We start from the raw sequence: 20,940 nt of genomic DNA, 5'->3' as shown, positions 1-20,940 counted from the left end.
TGTTATACATATTTTGTTTGTGCTTGGCTATCTGGTATATATTTCTACACTGTGAGCCGAGTGAGATGTTTTCTCACTCCCTTTTTCTTTGTGTTGTTTTTCTCTGACTGTTATACAGGTGATTATCAGTATGAGGCTGAGAATGTTGGTCGTGAAGCTTAGGCTTCTTTATGGGCTATGCTCTGATAGGACATGTGACATCGGGGCATAGATAAGATTAGATTAGGATGTTAATGTTATTATTTTGGAAACTTGAGATTTATTTCTTTGTAATTTCTGCTGATTGTGTTTGTTAAAAATGTGATACTCTTTAAACATGTTTGATTATTAAATGTTATATTTAAATTTATTGAGTTATGATATGCGGGGTAGAGGGTGTCACATTTAGGCTAGATATAAGGACTCCTCTTAGGATCCATAATCCATTTTCTCATCATAAACATGTCACCTCTTATACATGGTTTGTTGTGTATGTAGGTGATGTTTCTTATTCCATGCATCCTCGTGATTTGAGGACAAATCCTTTTCAAGAGGGATGGGATGATGGAATCATGCCTAGGAAGGTAAGAGGTGACATATTGAAGGAGCCAAGAGGAGTTGGCTAGACATGAAGGTTTGGGCCAGTCAGGGCCCAATGGGCCTGGGAAGGCCCAAGTTGAACTTTTCATGGGCCATATTTTGTTATAGCTATTTTCATATGTTTTGTATACATCATGTTAGTATAGGTATCATATATTTTGGTCTTGTATTTTGGACCACATAGAGTAGCATTTTAGGTTTTAGGCTTGTTGGGCCTAGTTTTGGGCTTCATGGGCCTTTGGGCTTTTGGTACCCAATATTGGGCTCATTTTCATTCTTGTAATTTTTCCTTTCCATTGTAATTGTTTGACCAATGTAATTAGGTCATTAGAATAGGAAAATACAAGGAATACTAAAGTAAGTCCGAAAATTTAGGTACCAAGGTGCATTTAGGTCTGATTTGAGAGTCATTTAGGGTTAATTTGAGTGTCACATGTTCAGCCACCAATGGTGCAAAACATGTGACTCAAATGTAACTTAAATGGCTTCCAAATTAAACCTAGTTTAACCTAATTAGCATACTTTAGTATTCCTTGTATTTTCCTATTCTAATGACCTAATTACATTGGTCAAACAATTACAATGGAAAGGAAAAATTACAAGAATGAAAATGAGCCCAATATTGGGTACCAAAAGCCCAAAGGCCCATGAAGCCCAAAACTAGGCCCAACAAGCCTAAAACCTAAAATGCTACTCTATGTGGTCCAAAATACAAGACCAAAATATATGATACCTATACTAACATGATGTATACAAAACATATGAAAATAGCTATAACAAAATATGGCCCATGAAAAGTTCAACTTGGGCCTTCCCAGGCCCATTGGGCCCTGACTGGCCCAAACCTTCATGTCTAGCCAACTCCTCTTGGCTCCTTCAATATGTCACCTCTTGCCTTCCTAGGCATGATTCCATCATTTTTGGTATCAAGAGCAAGGTCTTCAAGGAGATAAGTTCTTGAGTTTTTGGTCCGATTATTTTTGTGTTCTTTGTGTTCTAAGTGTCTTGTTTGAGTTTCTTTTCGGATCTACATGCTTTTTATCATATTTTGTTCCATAGATCCATTGGTTGATTGTTCTTGAATTTCTTCCTCAATCAACTTGTTTAGGACCTATTAGCTTGTGCTTGTTTTTGATTTTAATTTTGAGTCTCTCCATTCCTAATATGTGTCCGTGATTGGACTACATACATTGCATTTAGATTTTGGTTTTTAATCCATGTTTTGTCTTAGTATGTTTGTGTAGTCTTTATATGTCTTAAAATTCCTTGAATAGCATGTTGACCTAAATTTTCTTTGTGTCTAGTTCATCAATTTGTTGCTCTCGGATTGCTTATTGTTCTTGCCTCCTATATGTGCTTTTTCTTTTACCTTATTGTGTTCATAACTTGCTATTAGTTCTAGTAAGTTTCTTTAGAGTTAGGTTTCCATTGTGTCTTAAGTTTTCAAATCACATTTCCATTGAAAAATCTTATAAAAAATTTTGTGACTCAAAATTTCAAGTGCTTAATCTTACTTCTAGTGCACTATCTTTTGGATTCAAATTTTAAAAAGTAAATAGGCTGAAAACAGAGACAAAAACAGAGCCTAAATCAAAAGAGAAGTACAAAGATTCAAAGAAGAAAAGTGTACAAAAGAATCCAAGACAAAACCTAAAAACTAGTGCACTAGTTTCCTTGTTTTCACTTGAATTTTTGTCTAACTTGTAGTCACGGTTTCTATAGCTTGGAATCTTAGAAAAATTTGAAACAAAAGGCAAATATACTCTCTGGACTCTTAACTTGAATATAGAAAAATAAAGAATTAAAAAAAAATTAGAGAAAGCATTTTAAAGTGAAAAAGCCGAGAGGTGTACATTGGTGAAAAATCACTTGATTCCTTGTTATTGTTTTGACTACTACTTGTGCTATACTTATCCAATTGCTTTCAAATTTTTTTTTTTTTGTTCATCTACTCTAGTACCTATCTAGGAACATTCCTAACTGAGTGCTATCTTTATTTGGAGTCTTATTTTCCAGTTTTACTTGTTGAACCTCTTTGAGTCTTGTCATATATACATATTACTCTTAACTTTTGGTATAAGCTTTCCAAATTGTGCTTTATTGCTTGTCTAGTTTTCTTTCAATAATTTCCCTGTGCTGGAAGTGGCCTCAAATCCTTGCTCAAGGATCAAGCATTGCTCAACAAAGAGTAGGAAAAGTTTGGACACTAAGACCTAAAAATTTGACCTAATTTAGTGACCAAAACTTCTCCTAAACTTCCTTCACTTGAGTGACCATTCCTTTCACCTTGTGAGGCAGCCACCATTAACCTCTTTGTTGTGTTTCTTTTGCAGGTCCAGTAGCATCATATTGAAGGATTAGTGGCGGATTAAACACTTGTTTAAGTGTTGGAAAATTTGCACAACAATCCGTCACTAAATTGGTCACCAAAACCGCCATTTATTGCTTTCTAGGCTAGTTTAAATTTTGCAATCTCTCTTGTATTTTAAAATCAATTTGTAAAGCTTGGAGGGAGTATTAAGAAGCTGGTCAGGTATATCTAACTCCTTGTTAGCATCCTCACGTGTAGTGCTAGTGGAAGTGGCTTGGAAATTTCATATGTTTCAAGCTTCCACTTAGGATATCCGACTAGTTGCTTACATTGTTTCCTTTAAGTTCTTTGTCTTTTAATTGCTTTATTTTGCTGCCTTGAAACGTCTAGACTTGTGTAGATTTACTTGCTCACGTTTAGTTTAGTCTCAAAAACAAACAAATTGTGAAAAAGCATTCAAAATTTTTGTGAAAAGTTTTGGGGAATTGGAAGTATCACAAAGGAGTTTAGTGATTTCCACTTGAAAAGGCTTGGTTATTAAGTGGCTCTTTGTAGCTCACCTCCCTTGATAGTGCAACTTGTACACTTAGACTTCCAAGTGCTATTTTCATTCCTAGAAAATACCAAAAACATTTTATAACTTTTTGCATACCATATACAAAAAAAAAAAATTCTTTTGTTTAATCATGAGAAAATATTTCTCAAGTGGTAGTGAATTAAGCTCTCCAAAAGGTTTTTCACATTCTACTCAAAGGCTTAAATCACTAACACCTTGGACAAAGCAAGAAGCTTTAAAAAAAGAAAAAGAAAAACTTGAAAAAAAAGCACAAATTGCAATTTTAGAGGAAGAAATTCACATTATTAAACAAAAGAGAGAAAAACTTTTAGCAAAAGAAAAATTGAGAAAAACAAGAGAAAAAGAAAGAAAAAAGGCATTGCTCTTAGGGAAGAGTAAGGAGGAAAATAATTCCTCTAAAGGACTTGTGAGTGAAGAGAGTTGTTCTACCACTAAAAATCATTTACAAAATACTCTCTTCATAAATAAAGACCTTAACTCTTACCCTAATCTTACCACTAGTCATGAAGTAGAGATTCAAGAACAAATCATTCTAAAGAAAAATGAATCTCAACTTCAAGATATAGTGAAGAAGGAGTGGACTACATTTAGTTCCACTTCTTGTGCTACTTCCTTGGAGGTGCCCAAGGAAGATAGCCTTCCTCTCTTTAGGAATCCTTCTACCATAGTTGTTATAATAAAGCACCCAAATTTTGGAATATATTGTTTGATAGATACATCTTGTCATATTTCATATTCTATTTTTGATCTTATGGGAAGTTCATCTTTATTTGAACTTAATTTGCACCCTTCCCTACAAAACAAAAATAGTTTATATGAGTTTTCAAGATTTTCAAAGACATTTTATCTACCAAACAATATGATTCAAAATTGTTTAGGACGTTTTCTAGTATTCTTTTCTTTATATTTTAGGAAAAGCCTAGGCTACCATTTAGGGTATTTTAGGCAAGATATTGTAGTGTTTAAAAATCATTCTTTTCATTGTCTTAGTCATAGTGTTATTACATTCTTAGGTTTTACTTCTAGGTTATGCTTAGGAGAGGAGCCTATTTCTACTTTTAGGGAGTCTAATTTTGATAGTTTATTTTTTCTTAGGCTAGATATAAGGACTCCTCTTAGGATCCATAATCCATTTTCTCGTCATAAACATGTCACCTCTTATACATGGTTTGTTGTGTATGTAGGTGATGTTTCTTATTCCATGCATCCTCGTGATTTGAGGACAAATCCTTTTCAAGAGGGAGGGGATGATGGAATCATGCCAAGGAAGGCAAGAGGTGACATATTGAAGGAGCCAAGAGGAGTTGGCTAGACATGAAGGTTTGGGCCAGTCAGGGCCCAATGGGCCTGATGGGCCTGGGAAGGCCCAAGTTGAACTTTTCATGGGCCATATTTTGTTATAGCTATTTTCATATGTTTTGTATACATCATGTTAGTATAGGTATCATATATTTTGGTCTTGTATTTTGGACCACATAGAGTAGCATTTTAGGTTTTAGGCTTGTTGGGCCTAGTTTTGGGCTTCATGGGCCTTTGGGCTTTTGGTACCCAATATTGGGCTCATTTTCATTCTTGTAATTTTTCCTTTCCATTGTATTTGTTTGACCATTGTATTTAGGTCATTAGATTAGGAATATACAAGAATTACTTAAATAGGTAAAATAGGTTAAACTAGGTTTAATTTGGAAGTCATTTAAGTTACATTTGAGTCACATGTTTAGCACCATGGGTGGCTGAACATGTGCCACTCAAATTAACCCTAAATAACTCTCAAATCAAACCTAAATGCATCTAGGCACCTAAATTTTCGGACTAGCACATGGGCGCCAAAATTTGAATTCAAATTTCAAGTTTGAATTCAAATTTTGGGCGCCACATGTAGCCTTGGATTTAGGCGCCCAAAGTTGCACACTTGGAACCCTACTTAAGTGATTCTTCCACTCTTTGTATTCACTTTTGAGATTAATAAAATTGGAGAGCTTATTCAGCCCAATTTTCTCTTGAGAGTCACCGAAATTTCTCACATCAAAAGCCATAGGAGAGTTCATCTTTTCCTTCTCTTTGAAGTGAGGAATCCTTTGCTCCTTAAGCTTGGATGCTTCCATCCAAGGCTTAAGCCTATTCCAACCGAGAATCATCCTTCTTCAAGTGTTCATAGCTGCGGATTCAAGTCTCCTTTGAAGAGATCCAAGCCTAGGCAAATTCAAGGAGAAGAACATCCTTCACTTCTCCTAGTATTTCCATCATTTTTGGTATCAAGAGCAAGGTCTTCAAGGAGATAAGTGTTCTTCATTTTTGTGTCCGTGTTCTTGTGTTCTTGTGTTTGTCTTGTCTTAATTTGAGTTTCAATTTTCGGATCTATATTGTTGATGTTCTTGTGTTCATAGATCCATTGGTTGATTGTTCTTGATTTTTCTTCCTCAATCAACTTGTTTAGGAACTATTAGCTTGTGCTTGTTTTTTATTTTAATTTTGAGTCTCTCCATTCCTAATATGTGTCCGTGATTGGACTGCATACATTGCATTTAGATTTTGGTTTTTAATCCATGTTTTGTCTTAGTATGTTTGTGTAGTCTTTATATGTCTTAAAATTCCTTTTCAAGAGGGAGGGGATGATGGAATCATGCCAAGGAAGGCAAGAGGTGACATATTGAAGGAGCCAAGAGGAGTTGGCTAGACATGAAGGTTTGGGCCAGTCAGGGCCCAATGGGCCTGATGGGCCTGGGAAGGCCCAAGTTGAACTTTTCATGGGCCATATTTTGTTATAGCTATTTTCATATGTTTTGTATACATCATGTTAGTATAGGTATCATATATTTTGGTCTTGTATTTTGGACCACATAGAGTAGCATTTTAGGTTTTAGGCTTGTTGGGCCTAGTTTTGGGCTTCATGGGCCTTTGGGCTTTTGGTACCCAATATTGGGCTCATTTTCATTCTTGTAATTTTTCCTTTCCATTGTATTTGTTTGACCATTGTATTTAGGTCATTAGATTAGGAATATACAAGAATTACTTAAATAGGTAAAATAGGTTAAACTAGGTTTAATTTGGAAGTCATTTAAGTTACATTTGAGTCACATGTTTAGCACCATGGGTGGCTGAACATGTGCCACTCAAATTAACCCTAAATAACTCTCAAATCAAACCTAAATGCATCTAGGCACCTAAATTTTCGGACTAGCACATGGGAGCCAAAATTTGAATTCAAATTTCAAGTTTGAATTCAAATTTTGGGCGCCACATGTAGCCTTGGAGTTAGGCGCCCAAAGTTGCACACTTGGAACCCTACTTAAGTGATTCTTCCACTCTTTGTATTCACTTTTGAGATTAATAAAATTGGAGAGCTTATTCAGCCCAATTTTCTCTTGAGAGTCACCGAAATTTCTCACATCAAAAGCCATAGGAGAGTTCATCTTTTCCTTCTCTTTGAAGTGAGGAATCCTTTGCTCCTTAAGCTTGGATGCTTCCATCCAAGGCTTAAGCCTATTCCAACCGAGAATCATCCTTCTTCAAGTGTTCATAGCTGCGGATTCAAGTCTCCTTTGAAGAGATCCAAGCCTAGGCAAATTCAAGGAGAAGAACATCCTTCACTTCTCCTAGTATTTCCATCATTTTTGGTATCAGAGCAAGGTCTTCAAGGAGATAAGTTCTTGAGTTTTTGGTCCGATTATTTTTGTGTTCTTTGTGTTCTAAGTGTCTTGTTTGAGTTTCTTTTCGGATCTACATGCTTTATATCATATTTTGTTCCATAGATCCATTGGTTGATTGTTCTTGAATTTTCTTCCTCAATCAACTTGTTTAGGACCTATTAGCTTGTGCTTATTTTTGATTTTAATTTTGAGTCTCTCCATTCCTAATATGTGTCCGTGATTGGACTGCATACATTGCATTTAGATTTTGGTTTTTAATCCATGTTTTGTCTTAGTATGTTTGTGTAGTCTTTATATGTCTTAAAATTCCTTGAATAGCATGTTGACCTAAATTTTCTTTGTGTCTAGTTCATCAATTTGTTGCTCTCGGGTTGCTTATTGTTCTTGCCTCCTATATGTGCTTTTTCTTTTACCTTATTGTGTTCATAACTTGCTATTAGTTCTAGTAAGTTTCTTTAGAGTTAGGTTTCCATTGTGTCTTAAGTTTTCAAATCACATTTCCATTGAAAAATCTTATAAAAAAAATTTTGTGACTCAAAATTTCAAGTGCTTAATCTTACTTCTAGTGCACTATCTTTTGGATTCAAATTTTAAAAAGTAAATAGGCTGAAAACAGAGACAAAAACAGAGCCTAAATCAAAAGAAAAGTACAAAGATTCAAAGAAGAAAAGTGTACAAAAGAATCCAAGACAAAACCTAAAAACTAGTGCACTAGTTTCCTTGTTTTCACTTGAATTTTTGTCTAACTTGTAGTCACGGTTTCTATAGCTTGGAATCTTAGAAAAATTTGAAACAAAAGGCAAATATACTCTCTGGACTCTTAACTTGAATATAGAAAAAGAAAGAATTAAAAAAAAATTAGAGAAAGCATTTTAAAGTGAAAAAGCCGAGAGGTGTACATTGGTGAAAAATCACTTGATTCCTTGTTATTGTTTTGACTACTACTTGTGCTATACTTATCCAATTGCTTTCAAATTTTTTTTGTTTTGTTCATCTACTCTAGTACCTATCTAGGAACATTCCTAACTGAGTGCTAGCTTTATTTGGAGTCTTATTTTCCAGTTTTAATTGTTGAACCTCTTTGAGTCTTGTCATATATACATATTACTCTTAACTTTTGGTATAAGCTTTCCAAATTGTGCTTTATTGCTTGTCTAGTTTTCTTTCAATAATTTCCCTGTGCTGGAAGTGGCCTCAAATCCTTGCTCAAGGATCAAGCATTGCTCAACAAAGAGTAGGAAAAGTTTGGACACTAAGACCTAAAAATTTGACCTAATTTAGTGACCAAAACTTCTCCTAAACTTCCTTCACTTGAGTGACCATTCCTTTCACCTTGTGAGGCAGCCACCATTAACCTCTTTGTTGTGTTTCTTTTTCAGGTCCAGTAGCATCATATTGAAGGATTAGTGGCGGATTAAACACTTGATTAAGTGTTGGAAAATTTGCACAACAATCCGTCACTAAATTGGTCACCAAAACCGCCATTTATTGCTTTCTAGGCTAGTTTAAATTTTGCAATCTCTCTTGTATTTTAAAATCAATTTGTAAAGCTTGGAGGGAGTATTAAGAAGCTGGTCAGGTATATCTAACTCCTTGTTAGCATCCTCACGTGTAGTGCTAGTGGAAGTGGCTTGGAAATTTCATATGTTTCAAGCTTCCACTTAGGATATCCGACTAGTTGCTTACATTGTTTCCTTTAAGTTCTTTGTCTTTTAATTGCTTTATTTTGCTGCCTTGAAACGTCTAGACTTGTGTAGATTTACTTGCTCACGTTTAGTTTAGTCTCAAAAACAAACAAATTGTGAAAAAGCATTCAAAATTTTTGTGAAAAGTTTTGGGGAATTGGAAGTATCACAAAGGAGTTTAGTGATTTCCACTTGAAAAGGCTTGGTTATTAAGTGGCTCTTTGTAGCTCACCTCCCTTGATAGTGCAACTTGTACACTTAGACTTCCAAGTGTTATTTTCATTCCTAGAAAATACCAAAAACATTTTATAACTTTTTGCATAGCATATACAAAAAAAAATTCTTTTGTTTAATCATGAGAAAATATTTCTCAAGTGGTAGTGAATTAAGCTCTCCAAAAGGTTTTTCACATTCTACTCAAAGGCTTAAATCACTAACACCTTGGACAAAGCAAGAAGCTTTACAAAAAGAAAAAGAAAATCTTGAAAAAAAAGCACAAATTGCAATTTTAGAGGAAGAAATTCACATTATTAAACAAAAGAGAGAAAAACTTTTAGCAAAAGAAAAATTGAGAAAAACAAGAGAAAAAGAAAGAAAAAAGGCATTGCTCTTAGGGAAGAGTAAGGAGGAAAATAATTCCTCTAAAGGACTTGTGAGTGAAGAGAGTTGTTCTACCACTAAAAATCATTTACAAAATACTCTCTTCATAAATAAAGACCTTAACTCTTACCCTAATCATACCACTAGTCATGAAGTAGAGATTCAAGAACAAATCATTCTAAAGAAAAATGAATCTCAACTTCAAGATGTAGTGAAGAAGGAGTGGACTACATTTAGTTCCACTTCTTGTGCTACTTCCTTGGAGGTGCCCAAGGAAGATAGCCTTCCTCTCTTTAGGAATCCTTCTACCATAGTTGTTCTAATAAAGCACCCAAATTTTGGAATATATTGTTTGATAGATACATCTTGTCATATTTCATATTCTATTTTTGATCTTATGGGAAGTTCATCTTTATTTGAACTTAATTTGCACCCTTCCCTACAAGACAAAAATAGTTTATATGAGTTTTCAAGATTTTCCAAGACATTTTATCTACCAAACAATATGATTCAAAATTGTTTAGGACGTTTTCTAGTATTCTTTTCTTTATATTTTAGGAAAAGCCTAGGCTACCATTTAGGGTATTTTAGGCAAGATATTGTAGTGTTTAAAAATCATTCTTTTCATTGTCTTAGTCATAGTGTTATTACATTCTTAGGTTTTACTTCTAGGTTATGCTTAGGAGAGGAGCCTATTTCTACTTTTAGGGAGTCTAATTTTGATAGTTTATTTTTTCTTAGGCTAGATATAAGGACTCCTCTTAGGATCCATAATCCATTTTCTCATCATAAACATGTCACCTCTTATACATGGTTTGTTGTGTATGTAGGTGATGTTTCTTATTCCATGCATCCTCGTGATTTGAGGACAAATCCTTTTCAAGAGGGATGGGATGATGGAATCATGCCTAGGAAGGCAAGAGGTGACATATTGAAGGAGCCAAGAGGAGTTGGCTAGACATGAAGGTTTGGGCCAGTCAGGGCCCAATGGGCCTGGGAAGGCCCAAGTTGAACTTTTCATGGGCCATATTTTGTTATAGCTATTTTCATATGTTTTGTATACATCATGTTAGTATAGGTATCATATATTTTGGTCTTGTATTTTGGACCACATAGAGTAGCATTTTAGGTTTTAGGCTTGTTGGGCCTAGTTTTGGGCTTCATGGGCCTTTGGGCTTTTGGTACCCAATATTGGGCTCATTTTCATTCTTGTAATTTTTCCTTTCCATTGTAATTGTTTGACCAATGTAATTAGGTCATTAGAATAGGAAAATACAAGGAATACTAAAGTATGCTAATTAGGTTAAACTAGGTTTAATTTGGAAGCCATTTAAGTTACATTTGAGTCACATGTTTTGCACCATTGGTGGCTGAACATGTGACACTCAAATTAACCCTAAATGACTCTCAAATCAGACCTAAATGCACCTTGGTACCTAAATTTTCGGACTTACACATGTGCACCAAAGTTTGAATTCAAATTTCAAATTTGAATTCAAACTTTAGGCGCCAATTTGTGTAGCTTTGGTTTAGGTGCCTATGTGCTTCATTTCCGTGCATACTTAAGTCCTCCCTTCACATTTTTGTATTCACTTTTGAGAATAATGAAATTTGAGAGCTTATTCAGCCAAATTTCGTTCAAGAGTCACCATGAGAGAAAGCTTCACCTTAGGAACCCTACTAGGTTTTCCTCCTCTTTGAAGTGAGCTTTCCCTTGCACCTTAAGCTTGGATGCTTCCATCCAAGGCTTAAGCCTCTTCTATATCTGAGATTCTTCCTCCATCTAGTGTTCATCTTTGTGGTTTCCATCTCCTTGAAGAAGATCCGTGCATAAGGAGAGCTAAGGAGAAGAACATTCATCACTCCTCCTAATATTTTGGATCCCCTGTAGCAAGGATAGAGGCCATTAGATTACTTCTTTCTTATTCCTCCATAATGAATTTCAAGCTTTATCTAATGGATGTGAAAAGTGCATTCCTCAATGGCTTGATACAAGAGGAAGTGTATGTTGAACAACCACCAGGCTTTGTGGACTTTAAGAATCCTAATCATGTGTACAAGCTCAAAAAGGCACTCTATGGATTGAAGCAAGCTCCAAGATCATTGTGTGACAGGTTGAGCAAATTTTTGATTGAGAATGACTATGAAAGAGGGAAGGTGGATAATACATTGTTTGTCAAGAAGTTTAAAAATGATACAATGTATGTACAAATCTATGTGGATGATATTGTATTTGGATCTACAAATACCTCTCTATGCAAAGAATTTGCTAAAACCATGCAAGGAGAATTTGAAATGTCAATGATGGGGGAGCTTACATTCTTTTTGGGGTTGCAAGTCAAACAAATGAATGATGGAATTTTCATAAGTCAAAGCAAGTATTACAATGAACTTCTGAAAAAGTTTGGTATGGAAGGGTGTAAGGAGGTTGCTACACCAATATCAAACAATTGCAATATTGACATAGATGAGAAAGGAATAGCTGTTGATAACTCAAAGTATAGAGGTATCATTGGATCACTCTTATATTTGACAACTAGTAGGCCTGATATAATGTTTGTTGTGTGCCTTTGTGCAAGATTTCAGGCTAATCTTAAAGAATCTCACATGAAGAGTGTAAAGAGAATTCTTAAATATTTGAAAGGTACAACCAATGTAGGTTTGTGGTATCCAAAGGGAGTCTCACTAAGTCTGATAGGCTACTCAGATTCAGACTATGCTGGGTGTAGACTAGATAGAAACTTATAGAATGCAATGGATAAATGAGGAGAGAGGTATTGTAGTTAACCAACAAGCAAGCATACCAATCTCCATTGGCAATTATAAAGAAGAAGTTTTGTGTGACATAGTGCCATTGGAGGTTAGTCATGTATTACTTGGGAGGCCATGGAAATTTGACAAGCAAACAATCCATGATGGCCTCACCAATAAAATAAGTTTCCAACACTTGGGAAAGAAATTTGTGTGGTGTCCTCTATCACCTTTTCAAGTGCATGAGGACCAACTCAAATTAAAGGCTAAGAAAGATGAGGAGGAGAAAAGCAAAAACAAAAACAAAAAGAAAAGAAAAGAAAAAAAGAATTTTTCCTTTGAAGAAAAAGGGCTAGGTTCACAAGAACCTTAACCCTTGTGTCATCCTCATTCATTTGGTGCCAAAGAAAGATGGCAATAGAGGATGTGCACCAATTTAGAAAGCCATCAATAAAATCTAGGCACCCAATCCCTAAGATAGACGATTTGATGAATGAATTACATGGGGTCACCACAACTTTTGAAAATTTTCTTATATGGTTATGCCTTTTGGCTTCCTCAATGACCCTAACACTTTCATTCAACAAATTGTGTACTTAAGGATTGCATAGCTAAGTTTTAGTATTTTACTTCCCTAATTGTGGTTTCATATCTTTTTGAAGGATCAATGGAATGGAAGAGCTTAAAGATTTGAAGTCAAATCCTTCTCAAGATGGAGGGGATGATGGAGGACCATCCTTGGTACTTCATGTGAAACCCATCACATGGTTCATGGCTAGGAGAATGGAGAGATACCATGTATGGATCCATCTCCTAGGCCCAATTTGAGTAGTATAGAATTTTATTGCTTTATTCCAATTTTACCCTTGTATTTTGGGATATCTTAGTCATAGGAATTATTTTCTTTTGTATTTCCCATTTTACCCTTGTATTATGGGGTACTCTAGATGATTAGGGTTTTAATTTTGGGCTAGGGTTTTAAAATAGGAGGTGACACATTTTTTTGGTGTTCTTGGACCTATTTTTGGTGTTAGAAAGGCTTAGGCTCAAGTGAAGGGCAAAGGTTGCATGGTCTTATCATGCACCTAAATGTAGCCAATCTAAACCAAAGATTCAATCCTTGGCCACCAAGTTGCATCTAGGGTTAATTTGCATCTCATTTGGAGTGCATTTGCCTTGTGAATTTCGGCCATGCATCCTCCAAATGCAACCCTAGATGCCTCCCCTCCTATAAATACCCAATGCACCACACCTTGTAAATACTTTGGAATATATGAATTTGAGTGAGCATTTTTGCCTCAAATCCTCTCCTTAGTCACTAGGTTAATTCGGCTAGCCTACTTCATTCTCCACCCTTAGGGAGGAAGTTGAAGAGGAATCAACATCAATCCGGTTTCTCTACAAGTTTTCCATCATCTTCCATCCTTTGACTATTCCATTGCCTTCTAGAATGGACAAGTGAGAGGGTAAGCCAATCAATTCGGCCACCTTGTATGAGGATATACGTCCTTCTTGAACGAAGAAAACTCCTCCCAACTTGGGCCACTTAGTCATTAGGTCATACTCCTCTGTAGTGGGTACTATGTCGAAGTGTGGGAATCGGAAGCAACGGAACTCTGGCTCCCAAAAGTGTATCAAAGCTCTCATGAAAGCAGGGTCCACAGGTATTCTCAGCAAGTCAAAATGGAAGAGTACACACTTTTAGGAGCCAGAGTTTTGTTGTAGTGCAAGTAAATCCCTTACAATGGCTAGCCATAGATAGAAAAGGCTGCAATACCTAGACAAAGCTAGGAATGGCTTCCAAAATAATACTCATCCATAAAGATTGAGCAAATAACATCATTATGGGATGGGATCCCTCCACCAATGATGACAATGAAAAATAGCAGAAAAAAGGAAAGCTTCAAACATAAAAGAGCTGAAGTTAAACAAAAATGAAATTTAGAAAAGACTCTACCACAAGCAGACGCCTAGAGAGGCATCATAATACTCACATGGCAAGGGCAACACTAGAATCCCTGTCATCCATCTATTTTCTCTACCCACCAACACAAGGGCACATCAAGTATATCCTGCCCATCCTCCTTAGGGCAGTTTCCATCACAAGTCAACAACGAGGGCACCGTCAAGTACCTTAAATCAAAGAAGGATCACTGTCGAGTATCCACCCTAGATTTCAAAGGTTCTCCCTCAAAGGACATCAACAACCATCTTGATTGAGAGCCGCCATCGAGCCTATCAAATCAGTGAATGACAACGAAGGTACTACCGAGTTCCTCGAAGTCAAAATTGGGACTACCGTCGAGCTCCCACCATAGGCTGGCTGAAGCCTTAAAAACAGTCTAGCTTGATTGAGAGCCGCCATCGAGCCTCTCAAATCAGTGAATGACAACGAGGGTGCTGCCGAGTTCCTCGAAGTCAAAACTAGGACTGTCGTCAAGCTCCCACCATAGGCCAGCTGAAGCCTTAAAATCAGTCCATCTTGATTGAGAGCCACCATCGAGCCTCTCAAATCAGTGAATGACAATGAGGGTACCGCCGAGTTCCTCAAAGTCAAAACTAGGACTGTCGTTGAGCTCCCACCATGGGCCGGCTGAAGCCTTAAAATTTCAGTCTAGCCTGGAGAGGCTAAGCTACGAAAATACTACAAAGGGTTGCTAGACCCTAAATCTAGCATTAGGTCGGTTGAAGCCTTAAAATGTCAGCCCAGCTTGGAGAGGCTGAGCTATGAAAATTCTACAAAGGGTTGCTAGAACCTAAAACTAGAATTGGGTCGGCTGAAGCTTTAAAATGTTAGTCCAGCCTGGAGAGGCTAAGCTACAAAAATACTACAAAGGGTTGCTAGACCCTAAAACTTGCATTAGGCCAGCTGAAGCCCTAAATGTCAGTCTAGCCTAGAGAGGTTGAGCTACGAAAATACTCCCTCTTCAACAAGCTACAAATAAAAGAATGCATTATCACAAGAGAAACAATGGAGCTTCTACTCGAAGATTGAAGATCAGGTTTACAGTTTGTCAGCCTTGTTACCCAATAGAGTACGCAACCAAAACTCAACTGCTCTATAGGGCGAGGATACAAGCAAATACACCTATCCAAGAGAAACAACGTAGAAGCACCAACACCAAAGAGGCAAAGAGAAGACCTGGACAAAATGTCTATGTCTTTACTTGCCTTTGGAAAAGCAACACATAGCTATTCTAAAGGGAAAGTAAAGAGGGGCAGCTGTAGACACCCAATTTCGTCCAGACCAATAAAAGCAAGGAAATGGACGTCTACTATGAAGACAAGGAGCTCCCAAAGTATGGAGGCAACACCATATGACAACAAGGAAGCTTGAAGCTCAAAAACGTTATTTTTAGTAGTCCAGAACGGGTTGTTCCAAAACCGGAACAGGTTGTTCCTAAACTAGAATAGGTTGTTCCTAAATCGGAACGGGTCGTTCCTAAGCTGGAAAGGGCATTTCCAAGTTACTAAAAAAAGCTTGAAACCCTAGTTTAGAACGGGCCGTTCCAGAATAAGCAGTTACGTGTAAAACTCAACTCTAGAACGGACCGTTCTGGTTTGACACATTAGATACGGATCCAGAACGGGCCATTCCGAATCTCGAATGCGCCGTTCTGACAATTTCTGATGTCTATAATTAGCTGACTCGGGCACAGTTCTCAGGGCCATAAAATTAATCCAGAGCTCCTTATAGCTCGAAAATTCTCTCTTTCTCTCTCTTTTGTATTTCTTGATACTTTTATGAGGCATATTGTAGTGTGAAAGATTGCCACAAAGCACCTAAAAATCTCCATATTTGAAGATTCAATAGAGTTCGTTCAAGAGGTATTTCAGTCAATCTTCTTCTCTACCTTTTTATTTCTTATCTTTGATAAATGTTGTTATTATAAAAGCAATCATGTAGACATTTTAGAGTCAATTGTGTAATTTAAATTTCAAGCATGTAAATAGTCATTAATAAAGGAGATTAAATATGTAACTTATTAATTCTTCTTATGTTAACTTCATCATAAGGGTACCGATTGAGGGCGTTGTAGGGGTGCTTAATACCTTCCCTACACGTAACCGACCCCGGCCTGAACCCAATTTTGGTTATCAAGGCCATTATTGGACTTTCAAAAACCTTTTCTTTTTTTAATGTTTTGAGTAAAACATTGGTGGCGACTCCTAAGAACCTATTTTTCAAAACCATTAATTAAGGATTAGTCTGGTGTCCGGGCATTCCTTAATTAATGACATTTTTCAAAAGGATGTCTAAACCATAGGTCACAAGATCAGAAATTTTCGGGTTGCGACATATTATATTTAATTAATCTTTATTTATATATATACTTACTTGTATAATTAACAATCTACTTATTTCTATTTAAAATTAATATTATGATACAATTTAAATTATTTATTATAAATTTAAAAGTTTAAATAATAATTTATATATTTTAAAATATAAGGGTTATAAAAATATTAGTGTAACTTTTACTAAGTATTACACCGCTCAATAATTTTATATTAAATGTGAATTTTGTAAATCCAACCATTAGATTGAAAGTTCATATCACTTTATATATTTATATCAAATTTTGTTAAAATTGAACAACAACTTGAAGGTAATAAAAGTGTTCATATTTTAGTATATTTTAAATTGTATATATTACGTCAATTTTGTTTTACAAGAATGAAGTATTAAATCATCTTAAATTAATGTAAAATTTTTTATATATAATCTAAGAGTAAAAAACTTTCAATCTAATAGTTGAATTTATAAAATTCACATTTAATATTATGTTATTGAGCGGTGTAATATTTAGTAAAAGTTACACCGGTGTTATTATAACCCTTCTCTTTTAAAATATTATTTTTATAAATTAAATTTTAACATTTTAAATAAATTATTAATTAACTTAATATATTTATTCATCTTAAATCTAAGATATAAAATTCAAAATATGTATTTATTCTTGTTTTATTTTCTAATTATCAACCATTTATAAAATACTAATTTAAAATCTTATCTAATTATATCATAATATTTTCATATCAACTTTAAAACCATATATTAGTATGTTATTTTTTATCATCATTAATTTATAAAAACAAAAAATCTAAAATGACAATTTTTAATAATATTTATTTTTTACCAAATATTCTTTACATGTCTTAGAGCAAAAAAAATTTTGCCCTACATCCCGCCAAGGTTATCTACGGAAAATCTGTAGATATCGTTATCTACGAAAAGTTTATCCTAGATAATGTTATCTACGGAAAGTTTCCCGTAGATAACCCACGAAAGTTGTTATCTACAAAATTTTATCCTATATAACGTTATCTACAGAAAGTTTTTCGTAGAGTACGGAAAGTTTTTCGTAGATAACCCACGAGTTTTTATCTACGGATTTTATCCGTAGATAACGTTATCTATTATCTATGGATAGTTTTTCGTAAATAACCCATGAAAGTTGTTATCTACGGAAAGTTTTCCATAAATAACTCATGAAAGTTGTTATCTATGAATTTTATCCCTAGATAACTAAACATTATCTATAGAAAAAAATTTTGCATGTAATATTCCATAGATAACTAAAAATTATCTAAAGAAAAAATTTTGTAGGTAATATTCCGTAGATAACTAAACATTATCTACGAAAAAAATTCTGTAGGTAATGAGAGTAGGTCAGGGTTAATTTGTAGTCGATGTGACTGCTGCTGAGGTGTTGGATGTTTTGTCCCAGTGTCAGAGTTACTGTTGGAGTAAACATTATTTTAGATGACTGTATATACATAGTACTATAGTTTGTATATAAATATTTGATTTTTTTATCACTTCCTTTACGTGTATGTTCTGTTATCCAGATTAATATTTTATATTAGATGACTAGTGTAGTTAGCACGATACCTCTAAGTATATGGACTATGGTGGGTCGTTACACATGTTGCTCCTTCTTGGGCCGTCCTAGGGTCTTCAAGGGTTACTCCTCTATGACTCAGGAGCTCCTGGTCTTTAATTCTTTTCCCCAAACAAAAACTGGTGTCTACAATGAGGATTATTGGGACTTAAAATATGTGGGTTATTTACAAGTTCCAACAGCCCTTATGACATGGTGCAAACTATTATTTATAGAGTACAAATCCTAACTACCCTTACATTAATCTTCACCATTGATGGCTTTCATCTTCATTTCCATCGTTGATGATATCTATAGTCTTGATTATTCATGTCTTAGAATTTTTATCATAGCCTTAACATATTGAGATTGATCAAAAGATAGTATTTTTGCACTTAGTAGAAGTAATATACTAAAATATTATTTTTCAGCATTTGGTCGAAATGTTCTTAAAATACCATTTTTTGATATTATTGAAAAATGATAGTGATATTACCACCATAATCATTAAAGTACAATGCAAAGACAAGTTCATTATGGTCCTTTCAGATATTAAAAAAAATAAATCTTAAATAAAACTTTTGGCTTATACAAAAGGCTATATTATGTTTACACATAATACTAACTTGGAGGCTACTATTATGGGAAGTCCTTAATCGAGATCATAAAATCTCAAACCGACTTTAATAATCATATACTAACCTAAGCATGCAAAAAACCAACACCAAGTCACATTCATGTTTACTTAATCATGTTTATGCCGACTTTATAACATCTGTACCGACTTTGTCACACATAAGCATAACTACTCATATGTGACATATAATGTGTCACATAAGGTGATAATTTTCTCTCTTACATCTCTCACTAAGAGCCATGTTGGGATGCAATCAAAGTCTCATATCATTAGAATAAAGGACAAACATGGGTTTATAATCACAAACAAAGTCTCCTTCTAGGTATACACCTTTTGGGAGATAATCAAACACAAAATCATAAGAGTTTAGGCCTAAAGTGAACAATATGTTACCTATGTGTAGATGTGTGTGTATGTGTATGTGTTAATCCCCCGATGCACAATAATTGGTATCAAAGTCAATGGTCGACTAGGTAACCAACTTAGAATCTTAGATGAGTATGATGGAGTTGGCAAGTGGATTTAGGCATAAGATTCCTTATATCAAAAGACTTCCTAACAATGAGTTCATGTATAGAGGAGAGTCTTCCTAGTAACATGAAGGGTTCATTTGCGATAAGTGATATCAAAGTTGATGGTCAATCAGGTGATTGATGTCTTAGACGAGTATGATGGGGTTAGCATGTCGATACAAGCATAAAATCCCTTGTATCGAAGGTATTTCTAACGGTGAGCCTATGAATAGAGGTGAGTCTTCTTAGTAACATGGAGGGTTTGGACTAGGTGTGTCGTCATTGTTGGTTAATGATAGAGTGACAAATACCTAGAGCACGAATGATCTCTATGGTCTACCATTGAATGTACTCATAAACTAGCTTTTACTGCCAAGAAGGTTAAATTATGATCCTTTGTTTAAGGAAAAAGATTGTTGGGATACAATCAAAGTCCCACATGTAACGTAGTAAGTTATTTCAGAAGGTCCAAAAGCCCAATATGGGTGATTTAGTAGCCCATAACGGGTCGTTCCCAAACTAGAACGAGCCGTTCCAAACTACTAAATTGACCTGTAAATCATAGTTGAGAAAGGGTCGTTTTAGATGGAGAACGGGTCGTTCTGGATGAATCCCAGAACGGGCTATTCTAGTTTTAGAATGGGTCGTTCTGCATGTGATTTTTGCACATGATGAAGGGATGCAGAATGGGCCGTTCCGGATTCGAAACGGGTCGTTATGGCCACTCCTAAACTTCTATAAATAGGGGTTGTTTGGTTGAGGAGAAAGTGAAGTTTTTAGAGAGAAGTTTTAGAGAGAAGGACTCTAGGTCTGTGAGCTTCTTTCTCTCAAAAATTTCTCTGTATGATTCTTTTTCTCCTCTAGATCACTAATGTCTTCTGTCTCATCTTGAAATTTAGGCTAGAAAGCTTGCTTTGGGAGGATTGAAGTTCCGGGTTGAGCTTCGGAAGGGAATTCTACTTCTTCTTAGTTATTGGCTATTCTGAGCCAATCTTCAGGTGAGGGAAGCTAGAATGTTTGTCGTTTAGTTTCATGTGAGTTTAGTGACTCAATTGATGCATGAAAGTCGAGGATCCATGGCTGGATCGGAGAATTCGCTCATTTTTTTGGGGTTTTGGGAAAAATGGGGTTTTTGGTGAATTTGATGCATCGGATGGGTGCATGTTGATTTTGAGTTTGTTTTTGTGTTGTATGGAGCCTATGCATTGTGTTTTTGTGTTTGCATGTGGCTGGATTTGTTGGTTTGGATGAGAGTTTTTGAACTCTCTGACTGAGATTAGGCCAGGCCCAGGTTAAGCACACTGGGCGTGGAAGAGCTTAGGGCTCTCGGGTTGGATGTTAGGTCGGGCATGATTTGGTTGCACCGGGCATGAGTGGGTTTGATGTTTTTGGATTGAAATTGATGATTATGCAGGTTTAAAGTTGAAGTTTTAGATCATGTATGTATGATATATGATGTATGGTGAGGTGTGATTCATATGTATGCTCGGTAATGATATATATGAATGTTTAAATATGATATGGCATGAGTATATGTTCATATGAGTATGATTATTGATCATAATGGTGGGTAGACCATGTATGATGTATGATGCATTATTGCATGTGATGCTTTATGGCATGAGTGTGATTGTTGATCATGATGGTGGGTAGACCATGTATGATGTATGATGCATTATTGCATGTGATGCCTTATGGCATGTTTCTAGCCTAGGACTTGAGGAGGGGGAAATATTTTTGAACTGGAAGAGCT

Source organism: Cajanus cajan, chromosome 3, assembly GCF_000230855.2.
Source record: "Cajanus cajan strain Asha chromosome 3, NIPB_CcT2T_4, whole genome shotgun sequence".
Taxonomy (NCBI): Eukaryota; Viridiplantae; Streptophyta; class Magnoliopsida; order Fabales; family Fabaceae; genus Cajanus; species Cajanus cajan.
This window is presented reverse-complemented; position numbering follows the sequence as displayed.